Source organism: Scyliorhinus torazame, chromosome 12, assembly GCF_047496885.1.
Source record: "Scyliorhinus torazame isolate Kashiwa2021f chromosome 12, sScyTor2.1, whole genome shotgun sequence".
NCBI classification, from domain to species: Eukaryota; Metazoa; Chordata; class Chondrichthyes; order Carcharhiniformes; family Scyliorhinidae; genus Scyliorhinus; species Scyliorhinus torazame.
The window spans coordinates 216,612,804-216,625,691 of record NC_092718.1 but is presented as its reverse complement, the minus strand read 5'-3'; the positions used below and the strand labels follow the sequence as shown (position 1 = coordinate 216,625,691).

The 12,888-nt window shown below is 45.6% G+C and overlaps 1 long non-coding RNA gene across 6 annotated transcripts in view; it reads left to right on the top strand.

The window, feature by feature from the left end:
• Positions 1-12,888, top strand: part of LOC140386980 (uncharacterized) — a 47,154-nt gene that overhangs the window by 9,977 nt on the left and 24,289 nt on the right. For 4 of the 6 annotated variants that reach the window (XR_011933724.1, XR_011933725.1, XR_011933720.1 and 1 more), the window contains exons 4-5: positions 4,819-4,917; positions 7,504-7,603. The exons of 1 other annotated variant lie outside the window; for it this stretch is intronic. This is a non-coding gene — a long non-coding RNA (uncharacterized lncRNA). Of the gene's footprint in view, positions 1-4,818; positions 4,918-7,114; positions 7,415-7,503; positions 7,604-12,888 lie in introns of those variants that run through there. One more of the 6 variants, XR_011933722.1, reaches the window with a different exon arrangement.

Sequence of the window (12,888 nt, the reverse complement as noted above, 5' to 3'; positions counted from 1 at the left end):
AAGTATCTGAGGATTAGCATAGAATTTACAGTGCAGAAGGAGGCCATTCGGCCCATCGAGTCTGCACCGGCTCTTGGAAAGAGCACCCTACCCAAGGTCAACACCTCCACCCTATCCCCATAACCCAGTAACCCCACCCAACACTAAGGGCAATTTTCGACACTAAGGGCAATTTATCATGGCCAATCCACCTAACCTGCACATCTTTGGACTGTGGGAGGAAACCGGAGCACCCGGGGGAAACCCACACACACACGAGGAGGATGTGCAGACTCCGCACAGACAGTGCCCCAAGCCGGAACCGAACCTGGGACCCTGGAGCTGTGAAGCAATTGTGCTATCCGCAATGCTACCGTGCTGCCCCTTATAGGGACCTGTATAGGTCGGGGCCAACAGAGGAGGAGCAGGGATAAGGGAATTCCTGGATGGGTTGGAGTATCAGAGGTTGCGAGAGGAGGATAGAGCAGGGTTGGAGGAGCCGGTGCGGGAGCAGGAGGCGATCGTGAGGGAAGACCATAAGACATAGCAGCAGAATTAGGCCATTCGACCCATCATATCTGCTCCACCATTCAATCATGGCTGATATAATTCTCATCCCCATTCTCCTGCTTTCTCCCAATAACCCCTGATCCCCTTATTAATCCACCACCTTAAACATTCACTCCCTCCATCCCATGCAAGGTGGCAGCTGTATGTACCACCTACCAGATTCACTGCAGCAACTTAGCAAATCTCCCTCCAAACCCACAACCTCGACCACCTAGGTTAGAAGGTGCGGGGCCCGATGGGTTCCCGGTTGAATTTTAAAAGAAATCTAAAGACAAGTTGGCGCTGTTGGTGGTGGGAATTTTGAGGATGCGATAGCTAGGGGTTTCTTGCCGCAAACGATGGGGCAAGCTTCCATCTTGTTGCTACTAATGAAGGACAAGGAACCGGAGGAGTGTAGGTTGTATAGACCCATATCTCTGCTAAATGTAGATGCCAAGATACTGGAAAAGGTGTTGGTGGTAAGGTTAGAGCGGTGTCTCCCGAAGGTGTTTGAGGAGAGCCAGACGGGGTTTGTGAAGGGAAGGCAGTTATTCTTGAACGTGAGGAGGTTGCTGAATGTGGTCCTTTCTCCGGCGGAGGGAAGGGAGACGGAGGTGGTGGTGGCGCTGGATGCAGAGAAGGCCTTTGATCGGGTAGGGTGGGTTATTTGATGGTGGTATTGTAAACATTTAGAATCGGGCCGAAGTTTGTGGCCTGGGTGCAGTTGCTGTAAAAGGAACAGAGGGCAAGTGTGCACACTAACAGCATGAACTCAAGGTATTTCGCACTGCACTGGGGTTAAGAGACAGGGGTGTCCTGTGTTCCTCCCCCCCTCCTTCTGCTTGTATTGGCTATAGAGACCTTGGTCATTGCACTAAGGAGCTCAGGGTTGTGGAAGGGGATGGGGTGGAGCATACCCCCTTCCCCCATGTCCCTCTATGCCGATGATCTGCTATTATACCCGTCGGTGGGGAGTATAATGGAGCTGCTCCAGAGATTCGGGATGTTCTCAGGGTATAAATTGAATTTCGGGGAAAGCGGGTATTTTATGGTCTCCCCGCCGGGATTGGGAGCGGGTGGGGGGGGGGGGGGGGGGGCAGGCGCAGGGCTGCCATTCCGCTTGGCGCAACCCACTTTAGGTATTTGGCGTTACAGGTGGCCCATGATTGGGCAGAGCTTCGGAAGTTTGATTTCATTCGATTGGTGGGGAGGGTAAAGGTCGATTTGCCGAGTTGGGACAATCTCCCTTTGTTGTTGGCTGGCCGGGTGCAGGCCGTTACAATGAATGTTTTGCCACGATTCCTGTTTTTAATTCAATGCCTGCCTTTTTTTTTTAACCAAAGTCCTTCTTCAGGTTGGTGGACACCTCGTTCATTTGGGGGGGGGGGCAGGATTAGGAGGGTGGTATTGCAGAGGGGGTGGCAGGCAGGGGGGCTGGGCCTCACAAACTTGCTGTATTATTATTGGCCGGAGAATGTGGAGAAGGTGCAGGGATGGAGCAAGGAGTGTGGGGGGGGGATCTGCGGGTAAAGATGAAGGTGGGTTCTTGCCGGGGGTCGGGGTTGCGGGTGCTGGCAACCGCACCGCTCCCGATGGCCCCAGGAAAGTACTCGGTGAGTCCGGTGATGGTGGCCACATTGAAGATTTGGGGGCAGTTTAGACAGCACTTTAGGCTGGGGACCAGGTCACGGGGGATGCCGATTAGGGGGAATCATGGGTTTGAGCCAGGGAGGATGGAGGCGAGGTTTCGGGGATGTGACGAGAAGGGGATTAAGGAAATGAAGGATTTGCTCCTTCGGAGGCGATTCGCGAGCTTAGAGGAGCTGGGAGAGAAGTATAGGTTGGCACAGGGGGAAGCGTTTTGGACGTGCAGGTGTGGGACTTTGCAAGGAAGGTTTATCCCGACCTTCCCAATGGCACTGGCCTCCTCGTTGTTTGAAGCGGTGCTGTCACCGGGGTGTCGTCTCGGTGATGTGCGGGAGGATTCTGGAGGAGAATAAGGTGTCCATGCAGAGGATTAAGGCGAAGTGGGAAGAAGAGTTGGGTGTGGCGCTGGAAGAGGGACTGTGGTGTGAGGTGCTGCAGAGGGTGAATGCCTCGACTTCATGTGAGGTTGGGGCTGAAACAGCTGAAGGTAGTGTACGGGGTGCATCTCACAAAATCAAGGATGAGCCAGATGTTGGAGGAGGTGGAGGATGTCTGTGAGCGATGTGGGAGGAGCCCCAAGAAACATGCTCATATATTTTGGTCCTGCCAGAAGCTGGAAAGGTTTTGGAGGACAGTATTCGGTACAATCTCGGAGGTCCTGCATTTGGATGTGGGGCCTGGTCCCCTAGAAGCCATATACGGGGTGTCGGACTGGCACAAGTTGCAGGTGGGTGCGGGGGTAGATGTCTTAGCCTTCGCCTCACTGATCACTCGTAGGTAGGTCTTGCTGGGTGGAGGTCAGCTTCTCCACCCTGTGTCTTGGCTTGGCGGGAGGACCTGCTGAAGTTTTTGACCCTGGGGAAGGTGAGGTTCGAGCTGAGGGGGCGAAGGAGGAGTTCTACAATTGTTGGAGTTTGTTCATCATGCACTTTCAGGAGTTGGGGGCATGTGTGTGTGTGTGTGGGTGGGGGGTGGGGGGGGGGGGCGGGTTGTTTGATTGCGTTTTGTATTATGAAAATGTTGAAAATCTGTCGAATAAAAATACCTAAAAAGGTGTATATAATGGTGATTGTTATCCTAATGAAATAGTTCCTCCTTAGCCCTGCATAACAAATATGCCAGTTTAAAATATAGTTCAATTAAAAATACTAATTATTTTTAATTGCTAATGAGTTACTAATGAAATAGAATTTCCTGTTTCTTGAATGAATGCTCCTTGCCAGGCAGATTGCAGATGAAATATGTTCAGGGATTTGGGGAAAGGCAGGGGACCAGCACTAAGTCACGGTGTTTGTTTGGAGAGCTGGCGCACACCCAATGGCCCAAATGACCTCCTTCTGCGCTGTAAATATTCTGTGATTCTATAAACTAATGTGGTGTAGATAAGAATGTGCTTTATTGTCGTCTATACTGTGTTAGCCCCTAAACAGTGAAACCTCTCTTGTCTCGGAGTAAGAAGATCATGTCACTCCATGTAACACTATCTAGGCCGAGACCTCAATGCAGGACTATGAGAAATGTTTGATTGTCAGATCAGAGGTGCCTTCTTCAGATAAGACATTAGAATTGGACACTGCCTGCCTCCTCTAGTCAATGTAAACAGTGACAGCACTTGAAGCCAAGCGAGGGAGTTCTCGCTGGTGTCATTTTAAAATTTATTGGTGAGATATGGACATCACTAGCAATACATACAGCACAGTAGCACAGTGGTTAGCACTGTTGCTTCACAGCCCCAGGGACCCAGGTTCGATTCACGGCTTGGGTCACTGTCTGTGCGGAGTCTGCACGTTCTCCCCGTGTCTGCATGGGTTTCCTCCGGGTGCTCCGGTTTCCTCCCACAAGTCCCAAAAGATGTGCTTGTTGGGAGAATTGGACATTCTGAATTCTCCCTCTGTGTACCCGAACAGGCGCCGGAGTGTGGCGACTAGGGGATTTTCACAGTAACATAATTGCAGTGTTAATGTAAGCCTACTTGTTACACTAATAAAGATCATTATTATATCAACATTGATTGGTAATCCGTAATTGCCTTTCAAAAGGCGATGTTGAGTTGTCTTCTGATGTAGGTACACCCACAATGGGATTCGGAATGGGATTTCAGAATTTTCAGCCAATGTCCTGGCCAGTATTCATTATTCAAACAATGCTGCTCAAACAAATGTTCCAGTTATTTATTTTATTCTGTTTTATTTTATTCTGTTTATAGAGCCTTGCTGTGTACAAATTTACTGTTATGTTTCCCTAATAGCGACGACACTTCAGAAGTAATTAATTGTGAAACATATTGGGGTTGTACTCAGGATGTGAAAGATGCTATATTAATTCAATGCCTTTCTTTACAATGGCTCTCTGTATATGTTCTAATTGAATGTGGTTGGAAGCTATTTGTATTTGTGAAGTCTAATATCATTAGGCACTGTCTGCCGGCAAACGCGCCTGCAAGCCTGCAAAAAGCAATCTCATATATGCGAATTGTGTAGCATGAGTCATTATTCACTCTTGCCAGGAAATAAACGTTTGAGTGAAATAAGCAAAATACTGCGGATGCTGGAGATCTGAACTAAAAACAGAAAGTGTTGGAAAATCTCAGCAGTGTGGAGAGAGAAACAGCTAACATTTCTGTCCCGTATGATTCTTCCTCAGAACTGAAGAAAGGGCGAAATGTTGGAAAAACCAAGAGGGAAACGGGAAGCAGATGGTTTCAGATCCCAGCATCCGCAGTATTTTGCTTTTATATAAAAGGTAGAATTGTGATGGGTTTTATGCTGTTGAAAAAGGGGGGACCGGTGGAGCAAAAAGCAAGGTCAGTGATAGGTTGAGGAGTGGGAGGGGAAGATTAAATGACAAAAATGTAATGGAACAAAAGGCAAAGGGAGTGGTAATAGAAGTAAAGGAACACTGCATTGGGACAGAGTAGGTGTTAATAGCAGAATAAAAGTCAGCACTGTCTGAAAGCAAAAACATGAGAACAAGATGCAGACTGGCACGAGGGGAAAAAGGTACAAAATCGAGTTTTAAAACTCACTGTTGTGTCCAGAAGGCTGTAAAGTGCCTCATCGGAAGATGTGATGCTGTTCTTCAAGCTTGCGTTAGGCTTCACTGGAACATGGTTACAGGCTGAGAACAGCCTGAGTGTGTGAGTAAGATAGTGAATTGAAATGGCAAGCAACCGGAAGGTCAGGGTCGGAATAGCAGATGGAACTGAGGTCTTCTGCAAAGGGATCACTCAGTTTGCATTTGGTCTCCACACTGTAGAGGAGATCGTATTGTGAGTAGCAAATACCGTAGACTAAAGTGAAAGAAGTACAAATAAATCAGTGCTTCATCTGGATAGAGCGTTTGTCACCTTGGACAGCGAGGAAGGAGAAGGTGTAGATGAAGGATTACATGGGAATGTGCTGTGGGAAGGGGGTTAGGTGTTTGGGGGTGCTGGAGGAGTGGACCAGGGTGTCGCGGAGGGAACGGTCTCTTTGGAATGCTGACACGACAGGGGAGGGAAAGATGTGTTTGTTGGTGGCATCATGCTGGAGTTGGTGGAAGATGATCCTTTGAATGCAAAGGCTAGTGGAGTGGAAGGTGACGACAAGCAAAACCCTCTTCTGCAGGAAGGGGAAGGGGTGAGGGTGGAAATGATTCAGACAGTGTTGAGGACTCTGCAAATTGCAGTGAGGGGGAATCCTCGGTAGGGAATCTGAGGCTATATAAGGCTCTGGTCAGACCCCATTTGGAGTATTGTGAGCAGTTTTGGGCCCCATATCTAAGGAAGGATGTGCTGGCCTTGGAAAGGGCCTAGAGGAGGTTCACAAGAATGATCCTGGAATGAAGAGTTTGTCGTATGAGGAGCGGTTGAGGACTCTGGGTCTGTACTCGTTGGAGTTTAGAAGGATGAGGGGGGTTCTTATTGAATCTTACAGGATACTGCGAGGCCTTGATAGAGTGGACGTGGAGAGGATGCTTCCACTTGTAGGAAAAGCTAGATCCAGAGGGCACAATCTCAGACTAAAGGGGCAATCCTTTAAAACAGAGAGGAGGAGAAATTTCTTCAGCCAGAGGGTGGTGAATCTGTGGAACTCTTTCCCGCAGAAGGCTGTGGAGGCCAAATCACTGAGTGTCTTTAAGACAGAGATAGATACGTTCTTGATTAATAAGGGGATCAAGGGTTATGGGGAGAAGGCAGGAGAATGGGGATGAGAAAAATATCAGCCATGATTGAATGGCGGAGCAGACTCGATGGGCCAAGTGGCCTAATTCTGCTCCTATGTCTTATGGCCTTTTAGAGGAAAATCGAAGAGCACCGTTGTGGAAGGTAGCATCATGAGAACAATTGTGACAGAGGGGGAGAAACTGGGAGAATGAAATAGCAACCTTACAGGAACCAGTCTCTGAGGAGCTGTAGTCGAGGTAGCTGTGAGGGTTGGTGGGCTTTTAATAAGTATTGTTAGACATTCTATCCCCAGAAGTGGAGACAGAGAAGTCAAGGAAGGGAAGTGTCAGAGATGGACCATGTGAAGGTGAGGGAAGGGCGGTAACTGATGGCAAAACTGAGAAATGTTTGAGTTTCCGGGCTGACACCTCGATAGGCCAAATTGGCTAAATATTCCAGTTCAGCAGTTTATTGGGAATTCTAAGATTTAGTCAGAGAGGAAGACACTGTAAAATGAGGCTAACATTCCGAGTTTAATTGAGATGTACATAATATGAAGACTGAGAGGATAAATGAGAGTCATAGTTTGTTAATTCAAAGACATTTATTACAAAATAGATAGCCAATGCGTTATATATTTATAATTGATGGAGGTGGGGATGAACCAGCATTGTGACCCCAAGTAAAATGGGAGAAGCTGAAAGTATTTGCATTCAATATACAGAGCGTGACATTTGCTGAATTCTTTTGTATTTCTTTTTTTAATAAATTGCCCAATCTTTTTTCCCAATTAAGGTGCAATTTAGCGTGGCCAATCTACCTACCCTGCATATCTTTTGAGTTGTGGGGTGAGACCCACGCAGGCACGGGAGAATGTGCAAACTCCACACGGACAGTGACCGGAGATCGCACCTGGGTCCTCGGCGCCGTGAGGCAGCAGCGCTAACCACTGTGCCACCCTTTTCCTTAACATTTCTAAATTGGCAATAAATACCTGCAGATACCTCTAACTGTGTAAAAACAGTACCATTTATGAAAAAGTGATCAGTCAAGTGCAAACTGTATTTAATCCAATTAAACAGAATATTAATAGTAGCCCTTAATTGTTGTGATCTTGCAATACGCAGTAACTGTCATTCCATGTACAGTGCCTTACCCCGTACAATACTATCGTTGTTCTCTAGGTATCACACCTTAGCCTGTGTAACAAAGTGATTGTTTTTCCAAATATAATCCTCTTTCACGTGGAATATATTTCAGGAGCAAAATCATAACATATTCTAGGTAAGTGAAATTTATCAAGCTGAAATTAAAACTGTATGTTCTGACCGACAGTTTATAATAATTAAAATTAAAATACTTAATGTATCTGCTGTATATCTTACAGGGCTATGTTCAAATCAATAAATCCAGTAGTAATATGCTTCCAGTTAATCAGATGCAAAAGAGACACAGTACATCACTTCAGAATCCTAAGCCACCGGAAAGGGTGACGGAAGCTGATTAAATAGCAGAATGCAATTGGATATATAATTGAAAGGAAAAAAGTGTGAGGTTATGGAGAAGTGTGGGGGAGTGGGATTCATTCCGTAGCTTTTCAAAAAGGCAGCACGGATACAGCAGGACAAAGAGCCTTCTGCTCTCTTTGATTCTATTAAAAAATAATATTGAATTAGTTCCTGGGGGGGCGACATGGTGGCGCAGTGGTTCGCATCCATGGCGCCGAGGTCCCAGGTTCGATCCCGGCCCTGGGTCACATTCTCCCCGTGTCTGCGTGAGTCTCACCCCCACAACCCAAAAAGATGTGTAGGGTAGGTGGATTGGCCATGCTAAATTATCCCTTAATTGGAAAAAAAATAATTGGAGACTCTAAATTTATAAAACAAAACACAACATTAGTTCCTGGGTTAACCAGATGATCACCTAATGTGAGATAACACAAAGATTAAAAATGTTTCCTTATAGAATCCCTGAGATCATCAAAACCTGCAACTAAATTGAATTCATAACTTTGGAAGAGTGGGCAACTGCATATTGGCAATCCTGCTCTATTAATATTGAAAATGAGCAGAATGTGCTGGATTTGAACACAAATTAAACATAGTAAATGGAAATGGCTGCCATTTAGTGTCTAGTGACTAATCAGATTTTATCTTTACTGCAAGTTATCCTTGTTACTGTCACACTAGGCCATGTTCCCAGACATGTGTCCCAAGTGGGTACAAGCAACTGAAGGTGTATAGCCACACTGACGCCGTGTCACCCAGTATTAGTGTTGGTGTATGACATTCTGCCTCTTATAGAATAAATAACATTAAGTACTAAACTCTCAGCCTCCTGGCAACAGCAGTATATTAACAATCACTGGCATGAAATCAATAACAGAAGTTAAGCATTTACACACTTGGGCTACATTTCTATTCAGCCCCCTCCTTCCTGAGAAAAAAATGAATTTTCATCTCCGATATCCTCATGAACATTTCACGTTCACTCGCTACAAGCTGCTACAAAATAGTAGGAGACAACATTTTGTCGGGGGGGGGGGGGGGGAGAAACCAAAATCGCAATGTTTGCATAGAGAGCCTCATGCAAATATCATCAGCTGGTTAATACTTACACTTATCCACAGATCAACCTGTCCCTCTCAATCACTAGTCAGGAGATGACCCTCAACCACACAGTTTAGTCAAGAAATTCCCCATTCCCCAATCAGCTAACCACTCACATTAGTTTGGAGATCATCTTGAAATTAAATGAAAATCACTTATTGTCACAAGTAGGCTTCAATGAAGTTACTGTGAAAAGCCCCGAGTCGCCACATTCTGGCGCCTGTTCGGGGAGGCTGGTACGGGAATTGAACCGTGCTGCTGGCCTGCTTTCAAAGCCAGCGATTTAGCCCTGTGCTAAACAGCCCCGACACACATCTTCACACATTCACACTAAATTGGAGATTACCCCTCACTCATGGTAGTCTAGAGACAGTGGAAGAAATTATTCCTTATTTACTCTACCAAAACCCTTCATAATTTTAAAACCGCTCTATTAAATCTCCAGAAATCTCCTCTGCATTCGGGATAACAATCCCGGTTTCTGTAGGTTCCTCATACAACTGAGGTCCTATATCTGTGGTGTCATCCTCATAAATCCCCCCTGAACCTTCCTCTATCAGCTCCATCTTTAGTTTTTCTGCAAGGGAGCTTCACCTGGAAGGTTTGTCTCACCATTGAGCTGGTGAAGGCATTCTGTTATTTTGGAAGGATTCTCTCAGCTCATGGGATTTTTATTGTTCTCATCCAAAGTTGCTTCCTTACTTCGCCTCTGTCTCCTCAGACAGGGAGAAGATTTGTGACTGGGTAAGATCATTTTCAGTGACAAATTTGGGCAAGAATTCCAAAATTCTTTGGACTCTGGAATGGTTCCTGTGGATTGGAGGGTAGCTAATATAATCCCACTATTCAAAAAGAAAGATAGAGAGAAAACAGGGAACTATAGACCAGTGAGCCTAACGTCGGTAATAGGGAAGTTGCTCGAGTCCATTTTCAAGGATTTCGTAGCACAGCATTTGAAAATCAGAGGTCTAATCAGACAAAGTCAGCAAGGATTTACGAAAGGGAAATCATGTTTGATAAATCTGCTTGAATTCTTTGAAGATGTAACTATTAGAGTTGACCAGGGAGAACTGGTGGATGTGGTTTATTTAGACTTTTGGAAGTCTTTCGACAAGGTCTTATATAGCAGATTACTATGTGAAGTTAAAGCATAGTGTCTTGAGATGGACAGAAAGCTGGTTAGCAGACAGGAAGTAAAGAGTTGGAATAAATGGGTCTTTTTCCAATTGGCAGGCAGTGACTAGTGGGGTACCGCAGGGATCTGTGTTAGGACCCCATCTGTTCGCATTATATATGAATGATTTGGATGGGGGAACAAAATGTATTATCTCCAAATTTGCAGATGATACAAAGTTGGGTGGGAGGGTGAGCTGTGAGGAGGATGCAGAAATGATTCAGTGGGATTTGAACAGGCTGAGTGAGTGGGTATATGCATGGCAAATGGAGTACAATATGGACAAATGTGAGGTTATCCACTTTGCTAGCAAAAATAGGAAGGCAGATTATTATTTGAATGGGTGTAAATGAGAGAAGTGGATACTCAGCGAGACCTTGGTGTCCTCGTGCATCAGTCGCTGAAAGTAAGCGCATAGGTACAGCAGGCAGTAAAAAAGGCAAATGGTATGTTGGCCTCCATAGCGAGAGGATTTGAGTATAGGAATAGGGATGTTTTACTGCAATTGGATAGGACATTGCTGAGGCCACACCTGGAGTACTGTGTGCAGTTTTGGTGTCCTTATCTGAGGAAGGATGTTTTTGCTATGGAGGGAGTGCGGCAAAGGTTTACCAGAGTGATTCCTGGGATAACGGGACTGTCAGATGAGGAGAAACTAAGTTGGTTAGGAATGTATTCACTGAAGAGTGAGAGGGAATTTCATAGAAACGTATAAAATTCTAACAGGATTTGACAGGGTAGATTCAGAAAGAATGTTCCTGATGGTGGGGGAGTCCAGAACTAGGGGTCATAGTTTAAGGATAAGGGGTAAACCTTTTAGGACTAAGGGTGAGGAGAAATTTCTTCACCCAGAGAGTGGTGAATCTGTGGAATTCGTTACCACAGAAAGTAGTTGAGGCCAAAATGTTGTGTAATTTCAAGAAGGAATTAGATATAGCTCTTGGGGCGAAAGGGATTAAGGATATGGGAGGAGGGGGAGGGATCGGGGTATTGAACTTGATGATCAGCTATGATCATGATGAATGATAGGGCAGGTTCGAAGGGCCGAATGGCCTCCTCCTGCTTCTATTTTCTATGTTTCTGTATATGTATGAGGGAACCGAGAAATTTGATGTCTAAGAATAATGTCCCTACACCATTGCCCCACACCCAACTTTCCAATCAGGTTTCATGTCCTGTGTATTCTGCATGTTGCACGCAAGCAAGGAATATTTGGTGTCTCCACAATATTCCTCGGGTACCAGACAAAAGTAATGCCCTCTGCTTTAAATGTAATAAAATGTGACTGCTTTGGCTGCAGCTGTTAAAGTGACTCAGGCTTTCTTTTAATTAGGACTCGATCCAACATAGAGGCATAGAATATATATGGTAGACTGGCCCATCATGTCTGTGTTGGCTGAAGGAGTGACCAGCCGTATCCCACCTTCCAGTTCTCGGTCTGTAGCCTTGTTGGTTACTGCATTTCAAGGGCAAGGGGCTGGTTTAGCACAGTGGGCTAAATAGCTGGCTTGCAATACAGAACAATGCCAGCAGCGCGGGTTCAATTCCCGTACCGGCCTCCCCGAACAGGCGCCGGAATGTGGCAACTAGGGGCTTTTCACAGTAACTTCATTGAAGCCTACTTGTGACAATAAGCGATTATTATTATTATATCCAAGTATTTTTCAAATGCGATGAGGATTTCTGACTCTGCCACCTTATCAGGCAGTGAGTACTAAACCCTCACCAGGCTCTTGGCAAAAAGATTTCTCCTCAACTCCCCTTCAGTCCCTCTGCCACTTATTTTAAACCTGTGTCCCTGGGTTTAATGACCACTTTGCTAAGGGACAAACGATCTTCCATCCACTCTCGAGGTCCCTCATAATTTCGTACACCCATTATATCTCTTCCCAGCTCAAAAGAAAGCAATCCCAGCCTATCCAACCTTTCCACATCGCTAAATCTCTCCGTCATGGCAACACCATGGTAAACCTCCTTTCTACCTTCTCAGGTGCAGTACCTTTCTGTAATGCGCTGACCAGTACTGTATGCAGGACGCTAGCTGTGGACAAAATATTGTTTTATTTTGTTCCAGCATAATGTCCCCGCTCTTATATGCCTTGCTAATAAAGGATAATATCCCGTACGCCTTCTGAACCACCATTTCTACCTGTCCTGCTGCCTTCAGGATTCTTTGGGTTTTTACTTTGTTATTGGATCTGAAGATGAAGGAAATTTCTGTTACTCGACAAGAAACCAAGTCATTGTTTCCAATATCATAAACAAGGAGAGTATTTGCAAGAGGTCAACAACAAAGGAAGATGCCGCGAAGATCTGTAAAGTGGCCTCCATAATAATATCTTTCAGTCCACACGAGAGAGCAGGAAGGCACCTAACTGCAAGCTAAAGTGAAATGTTATTAGGCAGGCCAATGTGAAAGCGATGCTAGGAGGTACTTAGAAAGCAGCCCAATGGCGGTAGTTCATGCTTGACGTGGTGTGAGATAAAAGAAGGCATTTGCTGGCACCTTATCCTGCAGCAGCAGAGAGAGAGAGTCTCTAGGTAAAGTGGTGATAAAATAAATCCAAATTATTGTCTTATAATGCTCAGTGCATGTTTGCTCAGTGTTTCTTTTCCAGCTCAATGCTTCCCCTTTGAAACATCAGTTTTCCTGTCACCATATCTCATTCCCTCCCGTGTCCCCCAGTGTCTCGATGCTGAGCTTTCAAAAAATTATATTCTTGGGATGTGGAGGCTGCTGGCAAGGCTAACATTTGTTTCCGATGCCTAGTACAACTGGGTGCCTG